The following is a 26,189-nucleotide window of genomic DNA, read 5'->3' as shown; positions in this document are numbered from 1 at the left end:
CCACAAGTGTTTTCCTCCGTTCCGGGCAAGTGTGTGGGTCCTGTGAAAAAGGCAGTAGGCAGCGGGGTGGGGAGTGCTGCAGATAAACTCTTCAAGGCCATACTTCCGTCTAGGATTGGCCTTGAGTAGCTCTGTGCTAAGACAGAGGGGCCCAGTGAAGGGAAAGAAAGGTTTTTCCTTGGAGTTGCTTCTAGCCTAATGGGTGCAGACAAACCTGTATCCAGAGATAGCAGACATGAGTGAGTGGGCTCTGGGTCCTAACCTTGACCCTGAGTAAAACGGCTGCCTGAGCCTTGGATTTTCCATCTCTGAAATGGGGGCAGGTTGGGAGAATTAGCTCTGGAGTTCTCTGAGATTCTAAATGCCAGCTCCACGCAGCGCAGAGGAGAGTTCCACCTTCTTAACTTCTGGGGACAGAAGGAGTTGCATCTCCACCCTCTCGGCCACCCTCGTGGCCAGAGACCTGCTCATCACTTGCTGTTCTGCTGCAACATCCAGGGCAATGCACAAGGGTTTCGCTTGCCTGCTAAGCACATTCTCTGGGAAGGTCCAGCCTATTCAGAAAGATGCCCCCATGCCCTCACTGTGCTAGGGAGGAAAAGGCAGAAAGGAGAGCTGTGAGGTTGGGAGGGTGGTGCACACGTCTAACAGAAGCGAGGGGAGGCTCTCTGAGGAGCAAAAGAAGGCTCAGGTAGTGGAGCTGCAAGAAAAGAAAATAAGAAACTGAGAAATGACACCATGGAGGGTGTCATAACTGCAGGCTGTACTTGTTACTTGACTGCCGATGTGGCATGGGCCTTATACCCTGGCAGTGCCCTATTTGAATCTGGGGCTAGGGTTGGCCTTGTTCTTTCCCTCTCTTCTTTTGCTCACACAGTTCCACTCCTCCTCTTTAGCTCCATGTCTGACCTAATCCCACCTTCCTTGAGGTCCTGTGCAAATGCCACCACCTGGAAACCTCCCCCAGCCTGAAACTCTCTCCTCTCTACCTATGTCCTTTGTCATTTCTTGTTGTTACAACCAACTTATTAGCAGACTCATCCTGGCTTGTGGCTTCTTTTCCACTGTTGTTTTAAACTACCAGGCCAACCACTTAAGGGATGTGTGCATGGGTGGGTGTAATGGCCAGGGTGGGAGCAGGGCTGGTGCAACAGAAAGAGCATGACTCTGAGTCAGACAGATGTGGCTGAATCGCAGCTCTGACACTTTCCTGTGAGCATATGACCTTGGCTCAATTATTTAACCTCTCAGAGGCTCAATTTCCTTACCTCTAAAGTGCTGATAAGATAGGATCTATCACATAGCATAGGACGCTGTAGGACTTAAATGAGAGATGCTGAGTTGGCCTCCTTTCTCAAGGCTTGTCTGGCTGGTTCCTCCCTCACTGAGGAGCGAGAACACCTGCATCGTGTATGCCCCTCACTGCATTTCATCTAATATGGATACACTAAGCACCTACTATGGGCACCGAGGCCAGTCTTAGCACACAGTAGCCACCCAACTAATGGGTGCTAGCCTGATAAGGAGTGCCACTCACATACAATTTGCATCTATATCTAATTTAAATGATGGTCCAAGTGAATGGGGCACTGAGGTCAGTCTCTGCACAAAGTAGCTGCCCAACTAATGGGTGCTAGCCTGATAAGAAGTGCCACCCACATACAATTTGCATCTATATCTAATTTAAATGATGCTGTAGGTGAATGGTCATTTGTTCTGCAATGATAGCAAACAATGGGACTCCCCACCCCGCCAACTATTTTAGCCTAGGGATCATTCCTCTATTCACCCCAGGACTAGGATGTGAGTTCAAATAAAACTGTGAACTGTAAAGTAAGAACCTAATCTGCCACTGCCATCTCCACGGCTTGCCACAGAGCTCTCGGAGCTTCTCTGTGGTCAGGGAGGGCAGTCACCCCCTCTCTATCTTCAGGCAACAGTGGGCATTTTATAGCCAGAATCCACTTATGCCATGGCTTCAGGAACAATCTAGGGGCCATCTTTAGGAAGGGCCTGCTGTATGTCAGGAACTGTTCTCTGAGTTGTACATATGCCATTTCTTATCCTTAGAACAATCTTCATAGGTAGTAAGACAACGGCTCAGAGAGGTTAGACAACATGCCCAAAGTCACACAGATAGTGAGTGGCTGAGTTTGGTTTGGAATCCAGGTCCTGTGGCTACAACGCTATGGTTTTCTCAGCATTTCCAGTCCCTTTACATTCATTAGCTTTACCCATTCATTCCATTATTCAGTCAACAAACACATTTTAAGGGGAAGACAACATACTAGGTAACAAATATAAATCAAGGGGGACATGGGGAATGTTCTCATGGAATTTCAGATCCAGAAAGTTTTAGGGGTTGGTAGATGGGAAAATGCATCACTAATTAGTTCACGAGAGAGGGAAACCCAAATCTCTTCCAGTTCTGCCCGGGAACATGGGCAGAGTGCCTGGAATATGGGCAGGGTTGGTGGGATCTTGCCAATGAGTAACACAGGGTCCAGTTTGGAGGAGGGGGCTCCCAAGTGGGAGTCCTGACCCACTCTTGAACCTTCCATCCACAGGGCAGGGCCCTGCTGGGGCTCTGAGTCCTGGCTTTCCCTATGTCTCCAGAGGTCCCCTGCAAAGCTGGCTTCCACAGCCCAGCATGGTGGCTCTTCCACAGCGTCCTTCAGGCAAATTTTCCAGGGGCTCAAAAAAAAAAAAAAAAAAAAAAAAAAAAGGCCACTATACACATGCCCTGCTGCATGGCAGGGCTGCAGACAGTCCTATTAACTTCCTCCAGAGGTTTTCAGGATGAGCTTTTTCTAATCAAGTCATTTCTGATTACATGGGCCATGTCTCAGCCAGCACCTACAAAAGCGTGATCATCATCTGCTCAAAAATATCTGGATTCCTACTAGTCAACCTATGGGTAGTCAGCAGAGCCCCCAACATGAGCTGAGTCTCTAACCTTTTCTAAAGTCCCACCCTACCACGGAGACCGCGTACCTCTGGCAGTTGGAAGAGCTGACCAACTCCTGCTGCTTCCTGTGTTGCTGATCACAGAGGGGCAGGGAGAGGGCTGTTTTGAAGCCTCTTCGAAACTTCAGCTTCTGAAATCAGCCCAAGGAGCTGTTTCTGCCAGTGCCAGTCCGAGGCCAACCTCATTGTCCTGACCAGGAGCCAGGCGGACGCTGGTCAAACAATAAAAACAGAGCTGGCCTTGGTTTGCTGAAGGCCTGTGAGAGCTTTTAGGTGAAGGCTCTGCCTGCTTCTGGAGGTGGGGGTGGGCACATCGGAAGTAGAAGGAGCGGGCTGGGGTTTAGGACTTGTAGCACAGAAATACTTGAAAAGATGATATCGGTTTCTCCCCTCTCTGGCGTCTCTGTTGTGATTCCCTTCACTCACTGATATATGTCCATGCTAGTAATACCTCTTTGACTTGGACCTGTTGGGACAAGAGATACGCTATTCTTCATTTTCTCTCTGAGGTCTACTTTGGACCCAGTCTCTATGCAGTTTCCTGAATAGCCTCTTCTCAAGCCTCTTGGGAGATAACGTGGTATACTAGAAGGTGAGTATCTTAAGAACACAACCTGAATTCATACCTTTGACTTATAATGTGCTATCTGGGTGAATTTGGGCAAGTTTCTTGGCATCTTTGGCCAGAATTTTCATGGGTGAGGCCTCTGGAAATTACTGATTTCCAGTTAGGAGAAGAGATAGAGTGATGACTCCTTGTGGCAACTTACTTGGAACTTCCTCTTATTCCCTCCAAATCACCCACCAGAAGTTCTCGTGTTCCCTGGGTAGTCTGATCCTGCTGGAGGGAGTAGCTCTGAGTAGAGCTGTCAGGGGTAGCCGGGAGCATGCACATGGCCCATGGAAATATCCATTCTCACTCCATTTCTGCTAAAAGAGGTGCAACAGTGGAGAAGGATGGGCCTAGATGGATTTCATGGCAGAAAAGGATGAATGTTCTTGGAGAAAAATCCAGCTCCTTCCCAGGGCCTGTGAGGCCCCATATGATCCGCTCCTACTCCTTCCCAGACCACGTCTCATACGTCTATTCCCCAAACCCTCAACCCTGCCACATTCTAGCTGTGCCTTGACCACACTAGCTGATTTTGTCCTAAGGGTTTTGTGCTTGCTCTTTCTTCTTCTGGCACACACTTCTGGATCTTTCCCTCGTTGGCCATTGTCATTCTAGCCTGTTTAAATGTCCTTTCCTTGACTACCCTGCTCCCCTATCCCTCCCTCCCTATCGTGTTACCCTGTTATAGTCTATTTATCGCTTTTTTTTTTTTTTTTTTTTTAAGACAGAGTCTTGCTCTGTCAGCCAGGCTGGAGTGCAGTGGTGCTGAAGGCATGTCAGATCTTGGCTCACTGCAACCTCCACCTCCCGGGCTCAAGCAACTCTCCTGCATCAGCCTCCCAAGTAGCTGGGATTACAGGTGTGTGCCACCACGTCCAGCTAATTTTTGTATTTTTAGTAGAGACATGGTTTCACCATGCTGGCCAGGCTGTTCTTGAACTCCTGACCTCAGGTGATTCACTTGACTTGGCTTCCTAAAACGCTAGGATTATAGGCATGAGCCACCACACTTGTCCTATAGCATTATTATTATTTGAAATTATTGTCCTTTTATGTTTGTTTGTTTGTTCATTGTCTATTTCAGCTACTCGAATATACACCCCATGAGGGCAAGGAGTTTTATCTGTTTTTCTCACTGCTATATTCCCAGTGCCTAGAACAGTGCTTGGCACATAGTAGCTGCTCAACAAGTATTTGTTGAATGAATGAATGCCTCTTAATCACTAGGCAATGTCCCTTTGTATTAGATTTGGAAGTAGAAGGAGTGTTAATCTTAAGACCGATCATAACTGTTGAGTGTCACCTGATCTCACAGCCTTCCTGCCTCAGCCTTGGAACACATAAGAAGCCCCAGGAGGGAGGGTAGCTCTGAGTAGAGCTGTCAGGGGTAGCTGGGAGCATGCACATGACCCATGGAAGTATCCATTCTCACTCCTTTTCTGCTAAAAGAGGTGCAAGAGTGGAGAAGGATGGGCCTGGGTCACCAAGCAGGGAGTAGTAGGTGACCCCAGAGATAGCATCCAGGGACAAAATAGAAACCAGAGCTAAGCTGTGTGCTGAATGAAGGCTGCATCTCCAAGGGGCTGGGAGTGATGCTGAGGCCAGGCACCAGAAAGGAAGCCTAGTGGCGCTTCCTAAGGATGGGGTGGCTGCAGCCGTGGATGGCCCAAAGCATGTGCCTGGAGAAGGGTGGTCATGCGAAGGATGAATTTGGCTGAACACCATCAGCCTTTTCCGGATTCTTACCCCTCCCCACTCTCAATTGCAAATTCCCCAGTTTAAAGTGGAGAAGCACTGGGCATGATTAACGCTCCTGCTTCACTCACCCAGGGACACTCAGCTTTGCCCTGTTCTGTGGAGGCGGCGGGGGGAACCACAAAAAAAAAAACCCACCAAAAAACCAAAACTAGTACCAGGGACCAGCCCCTTCCTGTTCTCAGCCTTCTGCCTCAGCCCAAGTACTTGGAAGTTTTCTCTGCATTAATTTCAGACTTTGTGTAAATATCAGACCTGAGTTTTTGGAAAGGAGTATACTTCAGCCCAAAGTTTCCATCAGGCGCAAGCACCTTTCCTGAGCAGGGATCTTGGGCCAAGAGCTAAATTCCCTTTACTTGGTGCTGACTGCCAACCCCGCAGGACAGAGAGATCTTTCCTCTGTGAGAAGGGGCTGGGGGACCCAGTGTGATGCTTTGGTAGCCTCCCTGCGTGGAAATTGAACCAGGTTTAAAAAGCGAGCTCCAGTAAATATGCCTGGTAGCTGAGGGTCCTGATGGAAATGCCTGTTGGCCAGAAAGGGCCATCAGATGTGTGGGGCTATAGCTGAATTTCTGGACAAAGCAAGGGCCAGGTGCCTGGGGTGTGGCTGGAGGGAAACAAGGGGTGACCAGTCCAATCCTTTCAGTTTTGGGGACAGATCCTCAGGTTCTTGGAGTTCAGTCCTTGGATCTAGTCAAAGGTAAGAAAGGAGATTAGTTATCTGTAGACCAACCTCATTATTTTGACCCTAATTGTGTCCCCTGATTCTAGGGTCTGGGAAGGACCTCACCTCATAGAAAACATGTAGTTAGCTCCTTGGATCATGGTTCTCTTTGAGAGCTGATGGAAGTCATGGACACAGTTCTTAGGAAATGTTGCCCACATTCATGGGATTTTGTGTATGATTTCAGGGCATTCACAGAGCAGTCCTTCTGTGCAGCAAAGGATTAACCTTGCCCAAACAAAGGTTGGGCCTTGACCCTGGCTGCCAGGAGGTAACCTCTAAGCCCTTGGAAGGTCCTGTCTAATAAGAATCTGTTTATGTGGGAGTCTTGGGCCATGCTGGATGGCCTAAGCTAATGGTGTGATGGATGGTGGGGACATTGGGGCATGAAGTATCAACCTGACCTCTGGAGGGACTGGAGACCAAGGTCAGCCATGTCTATATGACCACACCCCCTAAAACCCCTGAACACCAAGGCTCAGGTGAGCTTCTGTGGTTAGCAAGACTCTGTGGATGTTGCACATATTATTTCTGGGAGAAGGCAATGCTGTCTGCACGACTCCTCTAGGAGAGGACAACTGGAAGCTCATGCCTGGTCTCTCCTGGCCCCTGCCCTTGGTGCCTCTTCTCTTTGCTGATTTTCATCTGTATCCTTTTGCTGTAATAAACTGTAACTGTGAGTGTAACAGTTCTGCTGAGTTCTGTGAGCTGTTCTAGCAAGTTACTGAACCAGAGGGTGGTCTTGGACACCTCCCATCCTGATCCATCAGGTCAGTACATCCTGCCCAGGATGGTTCAATGTTGGCTGATTGGACAGTGAACAAGACCTCTTCAACCCATGGGCATCCTCCAGTGACACTGCTTTTCCTCCTTGGGATAGCCTTCTTTCTGGCCCTCACATGGCAGGAATAACTGCCTTTCATCCAGAAAAGCTCCAAGCACTTCTTGGCTTTCCTCCTTTTTCCTTTTCTCTGTCAAACACCCACCATATGGAAGACTCTGTAGCAGGTGCTGACAGGATCTACAGATGGACCAGCTGTGAATCTACCCCTAGGGGCTCCCTGTGTGAGGCAGGGATGCAATGTGGGAATAAATCCTACAATATTGGGAGGCCAAAGCCAGAGGACTGCTTGAGCCCCAGAGTTTGAGACCATCCCCGACAACATAGGGAGACCACCTCCCATCCCCCAACCCCTCCGTCTCTACAACCTTAGCCAGCCATGGTGGTATGCAACTGTGGTTCCAGCTACACGGGAGGCTGAGGTAGGAGGATCGCATGAGCCTGGGAGGTCAAGGCTGCAGTGAACCCTGGTTGTGCCACTGATATAGTTTGGCTGTGTCCCCACCCAAATCTCATTTTCTACTGTAGTTCCTATAATTCCCATATATCGTGGGAGGGACCCCGTGGGAGGTAATCGAATCATGGGGGTGATTACCCTCATGTTGTTCTCTTGATAGTGAGTGAGTTCTCATGAGGTCTGATAGTTTTATAAGGGGCTTTTCCCCCTTTGCTCGGCATTTCTCCTTCCTACCATCATGTGAAGAAGGATGTGTTTGCTTCCCCTTCCACCATGATTGTATGCTTCCTGAGGCCTTTCCAGCCATGCTGAGCTGTGAGTCAATTAAACCTCTTTCCTTTATAAATTACCCAGTCTTGGGTATGTCTTTATTAGCAGCATGAGAATGAACTAATGCAACCACTTCACTCCAGCCTGGGCAACGGAGAAAAACCTTATCTCAAAAAAAAAAAAAAAAAAAAAATCCTACGACACAAAGAGAGCTCCTCTCGATGAGAGGCAGAGAGAGAGGGCTCTGGGAATTGAGAGGATGCAGAATGTAGAATCTGCATGATCCTATTTGGGAGATCTGGGAGAGCTTCAAAGAAGAGGTAGGATTTGAGTTGAGCCTTGATGGACAGGTATGATATGGATATGCAGAGGTGGGGAAAGGGCCTTCTAAGAGTAAGAGACTGCACACACAAGGCAGGAAGAAAGGAGCAGGTCCAAGTGCTGTAGCATCAAATAAAGTTAGAAACAAAGTGGGGCCAGATTCTGAAGAGGCCTCCATGATTGGGCTATAGAAATTGACTTTATTCTGTAGGTGATGGAGAGGCTCTCAGGGTTTCCAGGAATGACTCAGGTATGTATCAGGGAGAAACTACAGTCCTCACGATCTTTGGTGGTAGGCCCCTCCTCCACAAAGTCCCCCATCATGTTCCCATTATGATCCATTTTGCCCTCCTCGATCACAGCAGGAGCAGGTGCTGCCTGTAGCACCTGTCTGCCTCTGCAAGGAGACCGACTGGGAGGAGCATGCGCTGGGTTTTATTCATCCTTGGATCTATACCTCATCTGTGAGCACCTATCACAACTACTTCCTCTAAACATTGCATGTATCCAGGCTTGAGTCCATGCCAGGCATGGTGACCAGCAGCATGTTGAACATAAGCCTTATCTCGTTTAATGCTCACAATAGTCCTGGGAGGGGCACACTGTGGTTAGTCCTATTTTAGAAGCAAGGGGACAGAGGCTCAGAGCGGGTAAATAACTTATCTCATCTCCCTCAGCCAGTGAGTGGTAGAGCCAGAATTCAAACCCAGATTGGTCTGACTCCAAAAGCTGGGCTCTCAACTAGTTCCCTGCTTCCCATGTGTGTGCCAGGAATGATGCTAGGGGCTGAAGATAGTACCCCTTGGAGGTTTGTTCTAGTCCTCAAAGGGCCTTTGACAACTGTGCCCCCAGATTAATTTTTTTTAACGAAAAAAAATTTTTTAAGAGACAGAGTCTTGCTCTGTCACCCAGGCTGGAGTGCAGTGGCGAGATCATAGCTCATTGCAGCCGCCAATTCCTGGGTTCAAGTGATCGTCCTGCCTCAGCCTCCTGAGTAGCTGGAACTACAGGTGTGAGCCACCATGCCAAGCTATTTTTTTTTTTTTTTTTGGTAGAGATGAGAATCTCATTATGTTGCCCAGGCTGCTCTCAAACTTCTGGCTTCAAGCAATGCCCCCACCTCAGCCTTCCAAAGTGTTGGGATTACAGGCATGAGTCAATGAACCCAGCCAACTCCAGATTTATTTAAATCATGGATTCAATTAACAGATATTTGCTCAGTGCCTGCTACAGAAGGGTTCTCTACGTGGAGTGAGTTCAGCATCAAATTTGACTCAAAGAACCAAGGTACCTCAGGGCTGCAGAATAAGGCCTCCAACCCCAGAAGAGGAGAGACTTGCTCTCTGAGCCCCTCACAGACCTCCCTCTAACAGCCTACCTGTCCCAGAGCAGTCACTGAAGAGCTACAAAACCTTGACATGATGTTGCCCCCCTACCCTTTGTTTCCTTCCTTTCCAGCTGTCTCCGGCATGTCCCCAGTTCTCTGCCAGCCTGTACCGGCTGTGTGACTGTCCTCTGCAAGGCTGTCAGGATTATAGTGCTTAATAGCCTCCCAGCAGGATGCCAGAGCAGCTGCCCTCACAAAAGTGCCTTCTAGGGACTCATGCTGTCTGCTGCCTCTCAGTTCCTTCCAGTCAGGGTTTCTCCAATGATATTGTCCTCCCTAGGAAGCTACCTTTCCTTACTTTAAAAAAATTGATTATGTTTTCTCCTAAATTGTGGTAAAATACACATAACATAAAATTTACCATCTTAATCTTCTAAAAATGCACAGTTTAGTGGCATTACGTATTTACATTGTTATGCAACCATTATCACCATCCATCTCCAGAATGCTTTTCACCGTGCCAAACTGAAACTCTGCACACATGAAATAGTAACTCCCCATTTCTCCCTCCTTCCAGTCTCTGGCAACCACCATTCTACTTTCTGCCTCTATGAATCTGACTACTGTCTTTCCTTTTGAGGAGAGAAATCAATAGTCTTATCCAATATAGTATCTAGATATCTTTAGATGCTATTCCAATTGGACAAGTTCCACTTTTTACTCTTGAGTGCTTTCTATATCCAAGAAAGCCTTCACATGCACTGGGTCCTCCCAGGTACACATCACCTTCAGCAGCCTAGGAGGCATTCACATACTCTACAGAGGAACTACCTCTTTATGGGGTTGGCCCCTAAAGCTCCACACAAGTCAGAAACCAGGTACAATCAAAATTCTCCTGAAAATCTTGGAGTAAGGCACCATATTGGAGACCCCCATGTTATCTTCCAATGAATCCAATACAACCATCTGCCTTCCACTGCTGGGTCAGACTATTATGTATTCGAGTGGCAAATAAATTAATTGGCTTGCTATGAGGGCCATATCATATAAGAAATAAATATCATCAAACACCAGACACATGCTTGGTGCCTCAAGATGCTCCCACCATAAGAGAAACAAGGGAACTGGGGCCAAATCTGGGAATGGCAAATTTGTGTCTCCTGTCTCTGGCTCACTGAGGACACATACCTACCAGGAGAGGAACCTGCAGAATTTCTCACTAAAGTATTCTCTCCCTCAGTGGCACACCACTGCATTGCAGCTGAACCTCAAATCCATTCAAACTTGGTGGGAGCAACTGTGCAGATTTTCCCTGATGGAAGAATGCACTCACAGTTGTGTTATCAGATGCAGTGCTAGGGCAAAGAATTAGGGCTCTTTGCATTCTACTGACAAGTACTTTTTGTTGCAGACATGCCTCTCTCCTACCTAGACTGTGGGCTCCCTGAGAGCAGAGAAAACTTCTATCCCTCCTTTTTTTTTTTTTTTTTTTTTTTTTTGAGACGGAGTCTCGCTCTGCCGCCCAGGCTGGAGTGCAGTGGCCGGATCTCAGCTCACTGCAAGCTCCGCCTCCCGGGTTCACGCCATTCTCCTGCCTCAGCCTCCCGAGTAGCTGGGACTACAGGCGCCTGCCACCTCGCCCGGCTAGTTTTTTGTAGTTTTTAGTAGAGACGGGGTTTCACAGTGTCAGCCAGGATGGTCTCGATCTCCTGACCTCGTGATCCGCCCGTCTCGGCCTCCCAAAGTGCTGGTATTACAGGCTTGAGCCATCGCGCCCGGCCTATCCCTCCTCTTCTATCCCTTCCTGTGTCTGGTAGAGAGCCTGGCACAGAGAGTACTCAAGTAAGGAAAACTGTTTACTGACTTGGAAACATGTTCATGCTATATCATTAAGCACAAAAAGTAAACTGCAAAATAACACATAGAATACAATTCTATTCTATTTTTCTGTATACCTATTCAATGGGAAAAAGGAAAGACAGATGGAAATTTAATTCTAGTTATCTTTGGGTGATAAGTCTATAGCAGATTTTTATGTTTTCTTTTCTTTTCTTTTCCTTTCCTCCCCTCCCCTCTCTTTTCCTTTCCTTTCATTTTTTTCAGACAGAGTCTCACTCTGTTGCCCAGGCTGGAGTGCAGTGGCATGATCTGGGCTCACTGCAACCTCCACCTCCCAGGCTCAAGCAATCCTCCCACCTCAGCCTCCTGAATAGCTGGGACTATAAGCATGCACCACTATGCCCGGCTAATTTTTGTTATTTTTTTGTAGAGACAGGGTTTCACCACGTTGCTCAGGCTGGTCTTGAACTCCTGAGCTCAAGTGATCTGCCTGCTTTGGCTTCCCAAAGTGCTGGGATTACAGGTGTGAGCCACCGTACCTGGCCAATTTTTTTCTTCTATCTTGAACCTTTATATTTCCTAAACTTTCTATGATGTCCTTTATCATTTTTAAAGGAAAATGGTCTCTAAAAATAAGGTGAAATTTTATATCCTTAAAAAAAATCTACACTTGGCTGGGCACAGTGGCTCATGCCTATAATCCCAGCACTTTGGGAGGCTGAAGTGGGCAGATCTCGAGGTCAGGAGAGCGAGACCAACATGGCTAACACAGTGAAACCCTACCTCTACTAAAAATACAATAAATTAGCCTGGCGTGGTGGCACACGCCTGTAGTCACAGCTACTTGGGAGGCTGAGGCAGGAGAATTGCTTGACCCGGGGAGGCAGAGGTTGCAGTGAGCCAAGATCGTGCCACTGCACTCTAGCCTGGGTGACAAATCAAGGCTCTCTCTCAAAGACAAAAACAAAAACAATAACAAAACTACATTCAAGACAATCACAGAAGAAAATAGATTCCAGCCCTGGAAGGTCATTAGGAGAATAGGAGTTTTATGTCAAAGCCAAAGGGCTCCCCAGTGACCAAGATGGCAGCCAACTGGGGATAGAAGGGGAAGGAAAGTCTCAGTTGGGGAGGAAGTAGGCTCCTGGTGTGTTAAAACTCTTGAGAATCTGATGGTGGGAAACAGAATTTTCTTCTGTTACTGTGTTCAACAGATTTGGGGCTCAAAGTTTTTCAAGCTCACGGCCTCTGTCTCCTGAAGGTGGCTCTGACTCTGAGCTGAAGGAATCCATATGAAGTTCTTGGGCATGGTGTGTTGAAATAAACAGTACCTTACACACATACCTTGATCCATGGGACCCATTCTGGGTAACAGGCCTCTTTGCTTCTTTTTCTTATGGTAGATGTCAGGGTATGTGAGTAAAGACTGAGAAATTTGCCTTTTCTCTAAGCATAGTGCATGGGATAGCCAGGCAACCATGAACTTTGGAATCAGATAATCATGAGTTCAAGTCCTGGCCCTACCACTTACCAGCTATGTCTCAGTGTTGTTATCTAGAAAATGGGAATAATTAGACCTACTTCATAGAGCTTTCTGCTGCTTTAGTGTGAAGTATGTGCACACCAGAGTTCAGCTCAGATCATACAATGGCCTTTATACCCTTTCTCCTCAACATGCCCAGTCTCTAGTTAGCATAAAAGCACTGACCGATGGGAGAGTACATCATTTGTTTAATCCATCTCCCCCAAGAGAATGACTTCCCTTAAATCCCTTTGATGAAGCACAGGTATAAATATATTGACAGCAAGTCAATGAAGGGTGTTATATGTTGAACTGAGTCCCTCCCACCAAAAAAAGATACGTTATGTCTAAGCCCGAACCCCCAGTGCCTGTGAATGTGACCTTATTTGGAAACAGGGTCTTTGCGCATGTAATCAAGTTAAGATGAGGTTGTTAGGCTGGGCCCTTAGTCCAATATAGCTGGTGTCCTTACTGGAGGGGAAGATGTCCTTGTGGAAACACAGACACACAGGGAGATCACCAAGTGACAGCGGAGGCAGAGATGGGAGTGATGCAGCTGCAAGCCAAGGAACACCAAAGATTGACAGCTGCCACCAGAAGCCAGGAAGGTGCAAGGAGGGATTTCCCACAGGTTTCAGAGGGAGCATGGCCCTGCCAACGCCTTGATTTCAGACTTCTGGCCTCCAAGACTGTGAGCCAATAAATGTCTGTTTTTTGAAGCCACTCAGTTTGTGGTACTTTGTTATGGCAGGCCTAGGAAGCGAATACAAAGGGTAACTTTTTATTATAATACTACTACTAATCTAAAAACTTCTTTATAAACAAGAGTCCCCAGTTGTAGTTGGTAATCAACCTCAGGGTCATTTAGATTTCTCAGGAAAACTATTTCCTACGTCTGATCTCAATCTCTCTCTCTTTTTTTAATCAGTGGAGACAGAACATGTCTTGAAATTGTTCTTGATTTCTTTTTTTTAGATGTTTCTCTTCTGCACTTCTACTTTTTTTTTTTTTTTTGAGATGGAGTCTCACTCTGTCACCCAGGCTGGAGTGCAGTGGTGTGATCTCAGTTCATTGCAACCTCCGCCTCCTGGGTTCAAGCAATTCTCGTACCTCAGTCTCCCAAGTAGCTGGGATACAGGCGCCTGCTGCCTCACCCGGCTAATTTTTATATTTTTAGTAGAGACGGGGTTTTGCCATGTTGCCCAAGCTGGTCTCGAACTCCTGACCTGAAGCGATCCTCCCGCCTCGGCCTCCCAAAGTGCTGGGATTACAGACGTGAACCACCACGCCTGGTCTTGCCCTTCTACTTGGAATCCAATCTTTGTGGCTTTCTTGGCCTGGCTTCCTGACCCTCAAGCTACCACATGACCTCCCCTTCCATTCCCACTGATACACAACATGGGCTCTCTATTTCTAGCGGAACCAGGAGAGGGGAGAACCATATTCCAGATTCCAGATCCTTCCTTTTATTAAGCAAAAACCCAGAAGTGAATGTTTCTTCCATATTTCTGTCCTGTCTGGACTCAGTGCGTCTTTTTTTTTTTTTTTTTTTTTTTTTTTCCTGTGGTCCACACAGGACAAGAAAAAACAAAGTTTCAGCTGGAGATAGAACGGAGTCTCTTCAGCCACCTTAACTGGCTCAGAACCACCAAAGGCTCTTCTGGTACATTTAGGGTTCCCCACTCCCTAGTCCCAGGAGAGGAGGACAGGAGATGGAGGCAGAATTCGGTAGGGCCAGAGGCAGCCCCCAGTCTCACACCAGCACCTCCTGCCCCACAAGCCCCCTGATAGCATGGACATGCTGGTTAGCAGCTAGACACCTGAAGAGCAATTCTTGTTGATCAAGCCTTTGTAGTGCGAAATCTGTAGTGCAGTCCCAGAGAATGGTTGAAGGAGCCGGTATGATCAATCGCAAAGGCTGCACACTGCACAACTCGAGGAGTCGCTATTCCCATGGACCACGATGGAATGGCGCCCTTTGGAGTGATGCATTGTGGGAGCCCTGTGTACAACAGAACCTGCTGCAGGCCTATCAGGAGCCAGCCTTCCCAGGCCTATCAGGAGCCAGCCCTGGCTTTCACCATCTGCCCTGTCGCTCAGCTAGCTTCAGGGTGGCAGACAGCATGTGGCTCTTATTGCATTCCTGAGGCCCCTTTCTGCTCCAGGATGGTAAGACTATCTTAAGAGCATAAGGGGGCAGAAAAGCAGCTGAGAAACTTCAGTTTGGACAAGAGGAGGCAGTCACAGCTAAGACATGATCATCCAACAAAAATTCAGGTTCAGAAATACCGGGAATGGGTCTGGGAATATTCATGATTTACAGCAGTTACTGTTTTGAGAGCCCTTGCTCTGTGGGAGGTACTGTGGTTTAGCTATATTATCTCATTTTACCCTCCCAACAAATCTATCGGGAAGGAGTCATTATACCCAATTCACAGATGAGGCAAACGAGGCACAGCAAGACTAATCAACTCTGTCAAGGTCACACTGCTGATGAGGTGGCTACTGATGAAGTCACTTTGGTGAGCTTGGAGCCCTTCTATCCCATCCACTCCTGGAAGAAAATGGCTGAATGGATTCTTTTGTGAGTCTAAGCACTAGATGTCATCAGGAAGGGAACTGGGAATAAAAATGTAGGTGCCAATGTGCCAGAGTCACCATCACAACTGAGGAAAGACCAGAGGGAGCTGGAGGATTAGGGGAGGGCCCCGGGGTATGGAGCCAGAGAGGACAGATGCAGATAAGTCCAGAGGTGAGGCGACAGACATTCAGTGTGGACCCCAATGGCTGAGAAGATGTGCCCACTGAGATCTACACAGTCATGAAGCCTGAGTAGTCACGGAGACCACACCTTATTCTCCATCCTAGTTCCAGTGCCTGGCCTGCTTCCTACTGTGGCACAGAGGCACTAGGACCCTGCGGCTCAAAAGATATAAAGGAAATGAGGTGAAAGACAGCTCTGGCACATGTTGGGTAGCCCAGTAGTGATAAAGCCCCAAAGGTGGTAGCACCTAAAAATACACATTTATTCCTAAAAGAAGCTCCTCCCTGATGATGTTCAAGTCATCATGAACTACTGAGAGAAGCTGGGCAGATGAGGGGTTGGCATATGGAAGTGGCCATTCCTCTCCTCAGTTGGGTCACTGGTGGCAGAACATGAGCTGACCCAGGTGGTGGCCATTCTGACTGTGCAGAGTCCCTGAGCCATGGCCAGAGTAAAGACATATTCTTTTCTAAGTCCCAGATTTCTTGTCTATGACAAGAGCAGAGTGCAACATATCAGTGGCTTCCAAAAGACAGAAAACTGGAGATGTTCTAATAGAATCTGGCTGTGCCCTTCTTGACCCACCACTCTAGCCCCCATGGGGTATCATGGACTGACCCCCACGGACTCTGAAGCATGGTTGGAAAAGCTCTGAAGTTATTTGTCCAGCCAACAAAATTTTCTGAGCACCTACTGTGTGCCAGGCGTTTCCTAGGTGCTGGAGACACAGAGTGGCCAAGACAGATGGGGCTCATGTCTCATGCAGCTTTTGCTGCCTGGAGATTTCCAAGGCCCATCAGCATATTGAGAAGGGACCCAACATTAACTAGGGTGAATTTTGTTCATCCTTGACTTCCTCTGAGGGATGAGATCCTTTTCACCTACAAAGCCTGTTGCTGGCCTTGGAAGGCGTGTTCTACAGAAACCACCTTGGAGAACCAAGGGAGGAAGGGACCCTGTCTCAGGCAGGGAAGTGGAGACAGGAGAAGCTGGCCGTGATCTTCTCACTTCACCAAGGGCAGTGAGAAGGGGTGCTCTTGGTGGAGCTCAGGAGAGGGCAGAGAATCACCGAGGAAACTGACCAGCTAAAATTTCTAGAAATAAGTTAAAGGAAAATGCAGGGGATGGGAGTGGGGGTGTTTGGTGTTTGCTTTCTTTAAATTGGGTGGGCCAAAAAAAAAAAAGTTCCCCAAGAGGAGGTGACATTTGAACTTGCATGACCAGAATAAACCAGCCATGCAAAGCCCTGTGGGAAGAGCACCTGGGCAGGGGGACAGAGAGGGCAAAAGTCCTTAAGGAAGTGGGAGGCCAGGGGCTGCAGGGCAGTTGGGGAGGGGACAGTGATGGGAGGAGGAGGGGATACCAGCCAGCTTGGGGGCCTGTGGGCCAAAGCTGGGGATTGGGCTTGATTTTAAGTGAGACAGGACCATCTCTAAGGTCTTCTAAACGCCTCTGCAATCCCCAGGGTGCTGAGAAGGGATATGCAAATAACCTTGATCAATTGCTGTGTGCATCTAAGGGCGAGCCATTCTACATAGTACTTGCAGTGACTTAGGAGGGGGTGGGAGTCCTGTTTTCCAGCCACTGAAGCATCAGAGCCTTATCTGGTGTGTACAAGTCTTGCTGACCCTGCTGTGCGCAAACCCCGGGAGTCCCTGGGTCACTGAGAAGGCAGATCCAGAAAGAAGGGCAGATGGGGAGGGCCTAGATGGGGCTGCAGGAGGCCAAGGCACTAACCCCAGTGTGAGGCTCCTCCTTCGCTAATGAAGCCACCCCCACTCCTAACCTTCCTCCCGCTCAGGAGTGGGTGTGAAGGCAATCTAAGCAATCAGGTCTCCCACACCAGGTGACCCTCTGTCAAAACATTAACAAGTCACAACAGAGACCCACATGGGTTGTATTTAGGAAACAAGTAGGAATAACAGAACAAGGCTGCTTTAGGGAGAATAGATAGCCTGGGGATGGGGGAAAACAAAGCCCCTGGCTGGGTCACGTGAGTCTGGGGTGGGGGTGATGCCCACGGATGGGGCAGTGGAGTCAGGAGACAGAGACAAGCATGCAAGCAGGAAACCTCTTTACTCAGTCCCGGGGCCGCTGTTCACCCTCATTGGTGCTAGTCCAAGTCCTCCAGGGGACTGGCACCCACTGGAGTCACCCAACAGGTCAGGGAACAACAGAGGGTTAGGTCCTCAGCTCACATAGGGGAGGCAGGTGGCCAGGTTTGGATAGAGAACAAGTGGAGAGGCAGGAATCTGCTGAGGGGTCAGAGCCCCACCCCATCCCACAGTGAACTCCATTGAATGCTCCACCTCATTGTTTTCTTCTAATCCAGAGAAAAAGGGAAGAAAATGAGTACCCAGCATTACAGGGAAGGTTACAGATGTGAGAGCGCTTGCTGGGTCAGTGACTTCATTTGAGATTTAGGATTTTAAGCCCTACCTGGTAGGGTCTCCCCTTTCCCTGGGTTGCCCCTTGGCCCGGGTGCAGCTGCTGTATTCCTGCTGCAGGCTCAACCTGGGCCAGTGCCTAGATTAGCATCTCTTTAGGCTCAAGTCCCTCCATCTGCTGTAGGAAAAAAAAGCTTTGTGGTCAAATTCAATTTGAAAAACTTGGTGGAGATTTCCAAGGTACATCAGCATATTGAGAAGCCCTGCAGGGAAGGGACCCAAAATTAACTAGAGTTAATTTTGTTCATCCTTGACTTTCTCTGAGGAATGAGATCCTTTTCACCTACAAAGCCTGTTGCTGGCCTTGGAAGGTGTGTTCTGTAGAAACCACCTTGGAGAACCAAGGGAGGAAAAGCCCTTGTCTCAGGCAGGGAAGTGGAGGCAGGAGAAGCTGGCCATGACCTTCTCACTCTCCTAAAAGACAAACTGGGGGCAGTGGCTGTAATTCTGCCATTAGGGAAGGAAGAGAGCACGTGGCCCAAGAGGCAGGGGTAGAGAGAAGAGCTTAGAGACCAGTACACTCTGAGGAACTGTTTTGGGCTTTAAACTAGGAGTTGACGAACTAGACCACATTGGAATCACCTGGGGCAATTTTGAAACCCACAGATTCCCCGCCCCCAAACCCCCATCCCACTGAAGCAGAATCTCCTGGGTCACATTAGGGCTTCAGGCACCCGTATTTTTGAAAAGCTCCTCAGATGCAGCTAATTTTAGGGACTGAAGGCTAACTCTAATGACAGCCTCCAGGTCTCCTTTTCAGTGTCTTGTGACGTTGAAAAACATTTACTACATTCTTGCCTGAGTCATCCTAGAATCCAGGCTTTCCCTGAGCCATCTGGATATGCAGGTCAAAGTGAGATGGGCTGGAGGGGAGACAGGGAGCATCTGCTTGGGGAGGGAAGGAGTGAGGGGAGGGTCAGGCCAAGGGTCCAGACGTTGCTGGGAAAAATCCCCTACACAGGACCCAAGACGGCAGCTGAGGTGAGGCCAGGTTTTCTGAGGGAGATGGGAGGCTGAGCTCTGACTTGCCTTACACATTTCTCTTCTAGAGGGTTTTGTTTGTTTGTTTGTTTCTCCCAAAAGTAGCCCTGGAAACAGCGAGGATTTGGAGAGACAGAGTCAGAAGGTGTCCCAAGGGTGGACAATGGGTGACCCAAGACCAAGTCTGTTTAGAGTTGGGTTCTGATTGGATGTCACAGCATTGCTGTGATCCGACGCTTCCCTTTACTGGCTTGAATGGGACTAGCATGGTGTGAAGGGAGGAGACTCAGAAGCCTGGGTGCAAGAGCAGCCTGTGACCCCCATCCAAGTGCCCTCCCCTCTCTGGGACTCAGCCTCCCCTTCTGCATAATGAAGAAGATGGTGTGGTGACCCATAAATCCCTTTCTGCTCCAGCGTTTTGACTCTGTAAAATAGAGACTCAGGAAAGCTTGACAGTTTACCCAAATCCACCCCTTCGGCTAGTGGCTTTTAGGCCTTACTTTATCATGACTTCAACTCCATTTTACAGATAGGAAAGTGGAGGTATTCAATGACGTGCCTGAATTGAGATAAATCTCCAAGGTCCTGATCCTCATTTGGTCCTCTTTTCAGTAGCTGGGCTCACCTCAGCTCTGGAGGACCCCCACCCCTCTACCTCCCACTCCCCATGGGGATCCCCCTTTGGGGCTGTCACAGTACAGCTGCTGTATCTGCCATGTTCTCTGGAGGACACAGCTGCCCGGTGCCGCAACCTGATGCAGCACATTCTGGGAACCAGAGGTCCCTGCATCTTGCAAAGGATGGAGGAGTGACAAAGTGAAGGATTACTCATCTGGGTATTGTTAGTGCTCTCTTTGTCAAGAACTGAAAGGAATTTATAGTACTATGGTTCGTTCAACTAGTCTGTTGTATGTGCCTGGCCCTGGGTTAGGGACAGGGCACACCAGACACCAAAGGTGCCTGCATCGGCTTCAAGGCACCCCACAAGCCTCCTTCACAGACAGGAGGTCCTCACAGGATCTTGGCCCATGAGGGCAGGCTTAGCATCTCCGTGTTATAAATAAAGAATCTGAGGCTGAGAGGTGAAGCAGTCTCCCCTTGGTCATACGCCGTCAGTGCCCAGTCCATGTGACTCCAGGTGCAGTGCTCCTCCCACCACACACACTGGAGGGAGATGCTCACACCACCCACTGCCCCTCCCCCAAGCAGAGGGAATACTATGGCAACCCTGCCCCAAACAGCAACCTTCTTTGGCTTCCTGATCACACGTGTTGACTCTGTAATTTTCCACAGTGGGGCCTTTAATAGCCTCAAAGATACTAATAACGGTTGCCATTTTATTGTATGTCTAATTTGTGCCAGGTCCTTTATTTGCTTTCTCTTGAACCTTCACAACTGTCCCACAAGTCCATCTCATGGATGTAGAAATGCAGTGAGGCTCAGAGAGGATAACTGACTTACCCAAGGGGATACAGCTAGGATTCCAACCTCAGTCTGGGCTACCAAAGCCCACATTTTTTCTAATTTATCACGGGGGCTCGGACTTTTCTTTTCCTTTTCATTTGTTGTCTCCTCTGCACTGCCTACCTAACTCTCCTTCTTGTCCTATCCCCTCTCTTCCAGCTGCTGTGCACCGTTGGGCATGGCCTGGCCCATGAACTAAATGAAGGTCTGCAGCAGGGTTTCTCAACCTTGGGACTATTGACATTGTGGGCCAGATAATTCTCTATTGTGCATGTATGTGGGCGGGGGCTGTGCTATACACTGTAAGATGTTTCACAACACCCCTGGCTCTATCCATGAGACGCTAGCAGCAAGCACCTCACTCTCCAGTGGTGACAACAAAACATGTCTCCAGACATGGCCAAATGTTCCCTGGGGAAGGGGGGCAAAATAGCCCCCAGGTGAGAGCCATTGCTGTATAGAAATGAGGGGTCAGGTTCAGGTTGGTTATACCCAGTCTTCCCCATTAGACTGTAAGCAGGTGGAGGGCAGAACAAGTGAGTTGATTTATTCACTGCTGTGTTATCCATGCCTAGCACAGTGCCTGGCATGTAGCAAGTGCTGCTGAAAGGAGAATGAATGAATGAATGAATGAATGAATGGTCTCTGGGAATACGACATGTTCTGCGATGAGAGCCTGAAGGTCTAGATCCCTGTCCAGATTCTTACCAACCTGCTCTGGGGTAGCAACCTTCCCCTCTTTGGGCCTGGGTCCCTTTTGCCATCTCTTAAACGAGGACCATCACAGGCCTGGAAGGCCCTGGGCATCTGTGATCTGGGGACTGCCAGAGACCAGGGAGCCGAGGGGGACTGTCTCCTAGGTCAGGCATTGCAGACCTGCTGTGTCCTGTGTTTCTCCTTCTTACTCTCACCCTTCAAGTCAAATCAATTACAGAGAGACAGGCACCCCTGCCCCCACATACACCAAAATAGCGACCTACACAGAAGAGGTGGCTCCTTTTTTGAGTGTGTATCTTAAAAGGAAAAACATGTAACCTCAAAGGTAACCAAATATCCAAATCGTGATGCCCAGCATCACACACCCCAAATCCACCTATTCATGAGCTTAACAAAAAGCTTCTTTAGGATACACTGTAAGGCCATTGAAAGGGAGAGAAGTCACCTCTCATAGGCCTGGCCAGCCCACAGGGCCCGCCCTCCCAGCGCGCATGCACACACACACACACACACACACACACACACACACACACACTCCACCGCTTACAAGAAGGCTCTGAGTTTTTAAAAGTAAACTCTGCCGTTTCCGTTCTTGCCCTGGATTCAACTTTTGAAAAAAGGAACCGTTTTACCGTTTTCTCTACAAATTCCCCCTCTCTGGTTCTCCTCTCGCCTGCACTCCTGCTCCTTCTCCAGCCCTCCCCTTGTTCTGCCGGCCTCCCAGTGGCCCTTCTTCAGCTGTGCCCAGGGGCCCAGACTCCCTTGCAGGGATGGCTGTGTCCTGTTGGATCTGGCGGAAGGGGAGCAGCCGCTCCCAAAGCAGCTGTCACAGAAACAGGCCCTTCATCTCATTGAAGGGGCTTCCTTTAAGTTATCAGGGCTGCAGCGTAGCTACCATTGGGACACGAAGCATGGCCATGAGGCCAGGCCCTGACAGCAGGAGAGGAAGGCTCCCGTTCCCAAGAAGTGCTCCAGATCCCCTTTCCCAGGGCAGCTGCTGGCCTGTCCCCTCCCTCCTCTACTTGTAAGCAGACCTGTCCTCCATGCCTTGCTTCCTCTCTGACTTTGGGTCCTCTTCCTTGAACTTGCCTTTCCCCAACTCCAGCTTTCACCTCAGCTGCCTTGACTCCTCAACACTTGATGCAGTGGCAGCAAGGACACCCCAGCACCTGCCACCTAGGGCCACAATGCTGGAATTTCTGAGACAGAAACATCATTGGGAACAATATAGTAAAAAATATACATATATATACATATATGCAAATATCAAAAGTGTATATATTTGCATATATACATTTATTTTATAAACACACATACCCTTATAGAGGGCTTCAAAATATATAACAGAAACAAAAGTTTCCAGAAACAATACTTACCTTTGCTACACAGGAGGCACTATGAGATTATCTCGTATTTCCTATTTTATTAAGAACCCTGCTAAATTGATTTCACGACCTGCAGTTGGACAAATCTGGTGCTAGACATCCCTGCAGCAGCAAAGACAGACTCAAAATGGAACTCTAGGCAGGGTGTCATGGGCTTCCTTTGGCTCAGCTGAGGTCCTCCTAAGGGCCCGATAAGAAGGGGCTTGGGAGGAACCCAGTACTAGAAGGCATCATTAAAAAGAAATTCAGTGGCCAGGCTCGGTGGCTCACGCCTGTAATCCCAGCACTTTGGGAGGCCAAGGCAGGCGATCACCTGAGGTCAGAAGTTTGAGACCAGCCTGGCCAACATGATGAAACCCCGTCTCCACTAAAAATACAAAAATTAGCTGGGCATGGGGGTGCACACCTGTAACCCCAGCTACTCGGGAGACTGAGGCACAAGAATCACTTGAATCTGGGAGGCGGAGGTTGCAGTGAGCCAAGATTGGGCCACTGCACTCCAGCCTGAATGACAGAGCGAGAATCCCATCTTAAAAAAAAAAAAAAAAAATCACACCAAAAGTTAGGACACACAGTCTCTTACAAAGATAAAGTATTTGAAATTTTTGCTATCCATAACTTGGGGTTTGTGACCCCCGAGGGGGTTTAGGAGCTGTTAGAGGAGAGGAATTAAGGTTTGTGGTGCTTGCTGAGAGCTGGACAAGGCACCCACTTTATGTCTTTTAATCTTCACAAAAATCTCTTCTTGGAGGATTTTCTCCCCTTTTTGGAGAAGAGGAAATGAAGCCTCTGGGAGGCTCAGTACCCTCATCAAAGCCATGTAGCCAGTGAGTGGCTGGGCTGGGATTTGAACCCCAGTTTTCCTTGCATGCCAGGCTGTCCACCCTCCTGGCTCTTGCCCACCGTCTCAGGAGTGAACTCTCTTGTGGAGCTCCCTCTCTAATTGGGGAGGGGGCATAAGATGAGGAGAATGCTCTGCCTCAGCATACAGGGGTGAGTGGCTGCCTGGGATTGTGTGTGTGTGTGTGTGTTAGTGATGGGGAACAGGGGCAAGAGGTGTGCCTGGGTATGAGGAGGGCTTCCAAACATTAAACAAAACATTCCCATTTAAGTATGATTTTCATGGAATATTCTAGGAAAAGAAAAACATTCAAATTTCTGCTAGAATTAAGAATGATAATAGTAATATTAATAATATCAAACAGTTACTGAGTCCTTGCCCAGTGCCAGGCACTATGCTAAGCCCTTTGCTTGGGTCATCTCATATCTGCTATTTATTGAGTATCTGCTGTGGGCCAGCATTGAACACAAAGCCTGGCACCTAGGTGGCGCTCAGCAGATAGTGGAGAATGAATGAAAATACCAGGCACAGCACTAGAAACTACACATAAGTATATCTAAATGAAACACAGTTCAAGGTAACCTGCGGAATTCCAGTATCTCTCTAAGAGATATTTTCTTCCTTCTGACAATTCCTTCTTCTGAAACTTTTTAAACTGGGGAGATCTACTCTTCTGCAATCTTTCTTTCAGGTTAGAACCTCCCTTTCCCACTCCCACTCAATGCTTCCTCTCCCAACAAGCTTCAGGGTTTTCTTCCCCATTGCCGTTCCATTTCCCGCAGTTTCTCCCTGGATCCTGAGATTGACAAGCCAGCACTCCTACACCGTATCTTCATAGAGCCTCCAAACCCACCTTGCCCAGGGTGCATGGGCAACCTGATTGCTCCTTGTCCATGGCAACCCAGGACAAGAAAGAGATAAGGATTAGAACCCAAGACTTCTGGACTCTTAAATCAGGACAAGGGACTGACTACGGCCTCAGAAAACCTGGATTCTAGTTCTGCCCCTGCCCCTAAATCATAGTGCAACCTTCAGAAATTCATTGCACCTTTCTGGGTCCACTTGCCCTCCTCGTCAGACAAGGTGGGTGCATTTTCAAGGTCCAGAGTCCCCTCAGACACCCATCCACTGCAGCACCCAGGACCCCAAAACACCATGCTAACCCAATTCAGCTTTGTATTTTCCTCCTGGCTGCCACCCCCACACAACCGGAATTTACACATCAGTCAACATGCTGGACCTCCAGCTTCTTCATGGTGAAACCCTAGCAGGATCCTGTCAGAACCCAGCTCATGACTGAAAGGAGGATAATGATGGAAAAGTTTGGGTTGGATCCTGTCTCACAACCAGAGACAAGCCCCCACCCCCGCAGCTTGCTCTGCCTAGAGTGTGGTTCAGTTGACATACTGACAGCCTCCAACCCAACCCCAGGGTTGGAAAGAGCTCCTGCTCCACCAGCACTGACTTCCTTTGCAGGGGAACCCACAGACGGAAAAACCGCACCCACAGACGGAAAAACCGCTCGTGGGCGTGTGTCCTCAACTCCCCTCCCCTTTCTTCCTTGAGAAATGCCCCTTCTTGGTTGGACACCCGTGTGTTCAGGGCACTGCTCTCCTCTCCCCTGCTGGCAGTTCAGTAGCTCTGTCCCAGGTTCTGCCACTCTCCCCTGGGCAGACACTTCAGGCACTCTGGTCCTTGGAGTAAGCCAAGTGGCCAAGGATGGGCTATCTAGCCTCCGCTTAGGACCCGCCGTGTCCCTGACATACTGTCCATATGATTTCATTTATTCCTCCAGACCTCGCGAAGGCCTTCTCCTTCTCAGCTGACAGAGGGCAGGCCAAGGCTCAGGAAGGTGAAACACACCTTCCAGCTCAAAAGTAGCACCTCGGGGATTTGAACCCACATTCCCTTGACTGTGAAGCTGCTACTCTGTCAACCATGGGTCCTTCCAGACCCTACCATTTAAAATCACATGGGGGTTTGGAGTAAAGGATCCCTTGTTCCTTCATCCTGGCGGACTAGGAGACAAGTGCCCCTCCTCACGTGTTCCTTTGCCCCATTCACTGAGTCTGCAACAGCCAAAAAGTTTGCTCAACTCCACCGCGGACGCAGCCGGTGGATGTCCAGAGCCCCCGGCACACATAGCTCCAGGGCGGACACCGAGGCAGTGCAGCCCCCAGCCCCGGGGCGTGCAGCCTCAGCCAGGTTCCTGGCTCGCCGGGCGCCCTAGGAGACAGCCTCGCTCTGGAGGGAAGGAGACAGTTACCTTGAAGAGTTGGACTCCCTTCTCCAAGAACTTCAGTCCCACACACCTGGCGAGGCAGCTGGGGGCTCCTGGGGCCGGGAGGCCCGGGTCTCGCTGCGCAGCGAGGGAGACGCTCTGCGCGGGCGCTGCGCACCCCTCCTCCTGCCGGCGTCCTGTCCGCAGGTCCCCTCGGGCTGTGGCCGCAGCGGCAACTGCTGGGTTGCGGAGTCCTGGCTGGCTGAGGGAATGGACACTGAAAGGTGCCCGGAGACCCTGGCACCCGCGTCAGATGCCGGCCGGCGAGGGCGCGGAGAGAGAGAGACCTTGAGCAGCGCTGCGCGCGTCCTCAGCTCTGCTAGCCCCCTCTGGAGCGGCGGGGAGGTAGGTGGGCGGGCGGGCGGGCATGGCGCGCTGTGACACATACATAGGGACGGGCGGGGGAGGGGAGGGCCCGCGAGGGGTGGGGGGTGGGAGGGGGCGAGCTCAAAGGGAAACCCCACCCCCGGGGACAGAGGGGCTGCCGACAGGGGGAGGGGAAGGCGGAGGCATCTGGAGGGCGCTGGACCCTGGCTCCCGACCGGCGCGCGGACTGGGAAGCCGCCCTGCGCTCAGGGCGCGAGAGGAGCGCTCCCCGCGGCAGCGCGGACCCGGCAGCTCCGGGGCCGGCGGGAGGAAGGAGGCGCGAGAAGGGCTGGAGGGCCCGCGTCTG

At 49.5% G+C, this 26,189-nt stretch overlaps 1 protein-coding gene across 4 annotated transcripts in view; it reads right to left on the bottom strand.

The window, feature by feature from the left end:
- Window positions 1-25,875, bottom strand: part of ACAN (aggrecan) — a 72,057-nt gene extending 46,182 nt beyond the window's left edge. For all 4 annotated transcript variants that reach the window (XM_045395962.2, XM_045395963.2, XM_045395964.3 and 1 more), the window contains exon 1: window positions 25,502-25,875. The gene's annotated coding sequence lies outside the window, so the exon portion shown is untranslated. The remainder of the gene's footprint in view (window positions 1-25,501) is intronic.
- Window positions 25,876-26,189: the final 314 nt, after the last annotated feature.

This window comes from Macaca fascicularis, chromosome 7, assembly GCF_037993035.2.
Source record: "Macaca fascicularis isolate 582-1 chromosome 7, T2T-MFA8v1.1".
NCBI classification, from domain to species: domain Eukaryota; kingdom Metazoa; phylum Chordata; class Mammalia; order Primates; family Cercopithecidae; genus Macaca; species Macaca fascicularis.
This window is presented reverse-complemented; position numbering and strand designations above follow the sequence as displayed.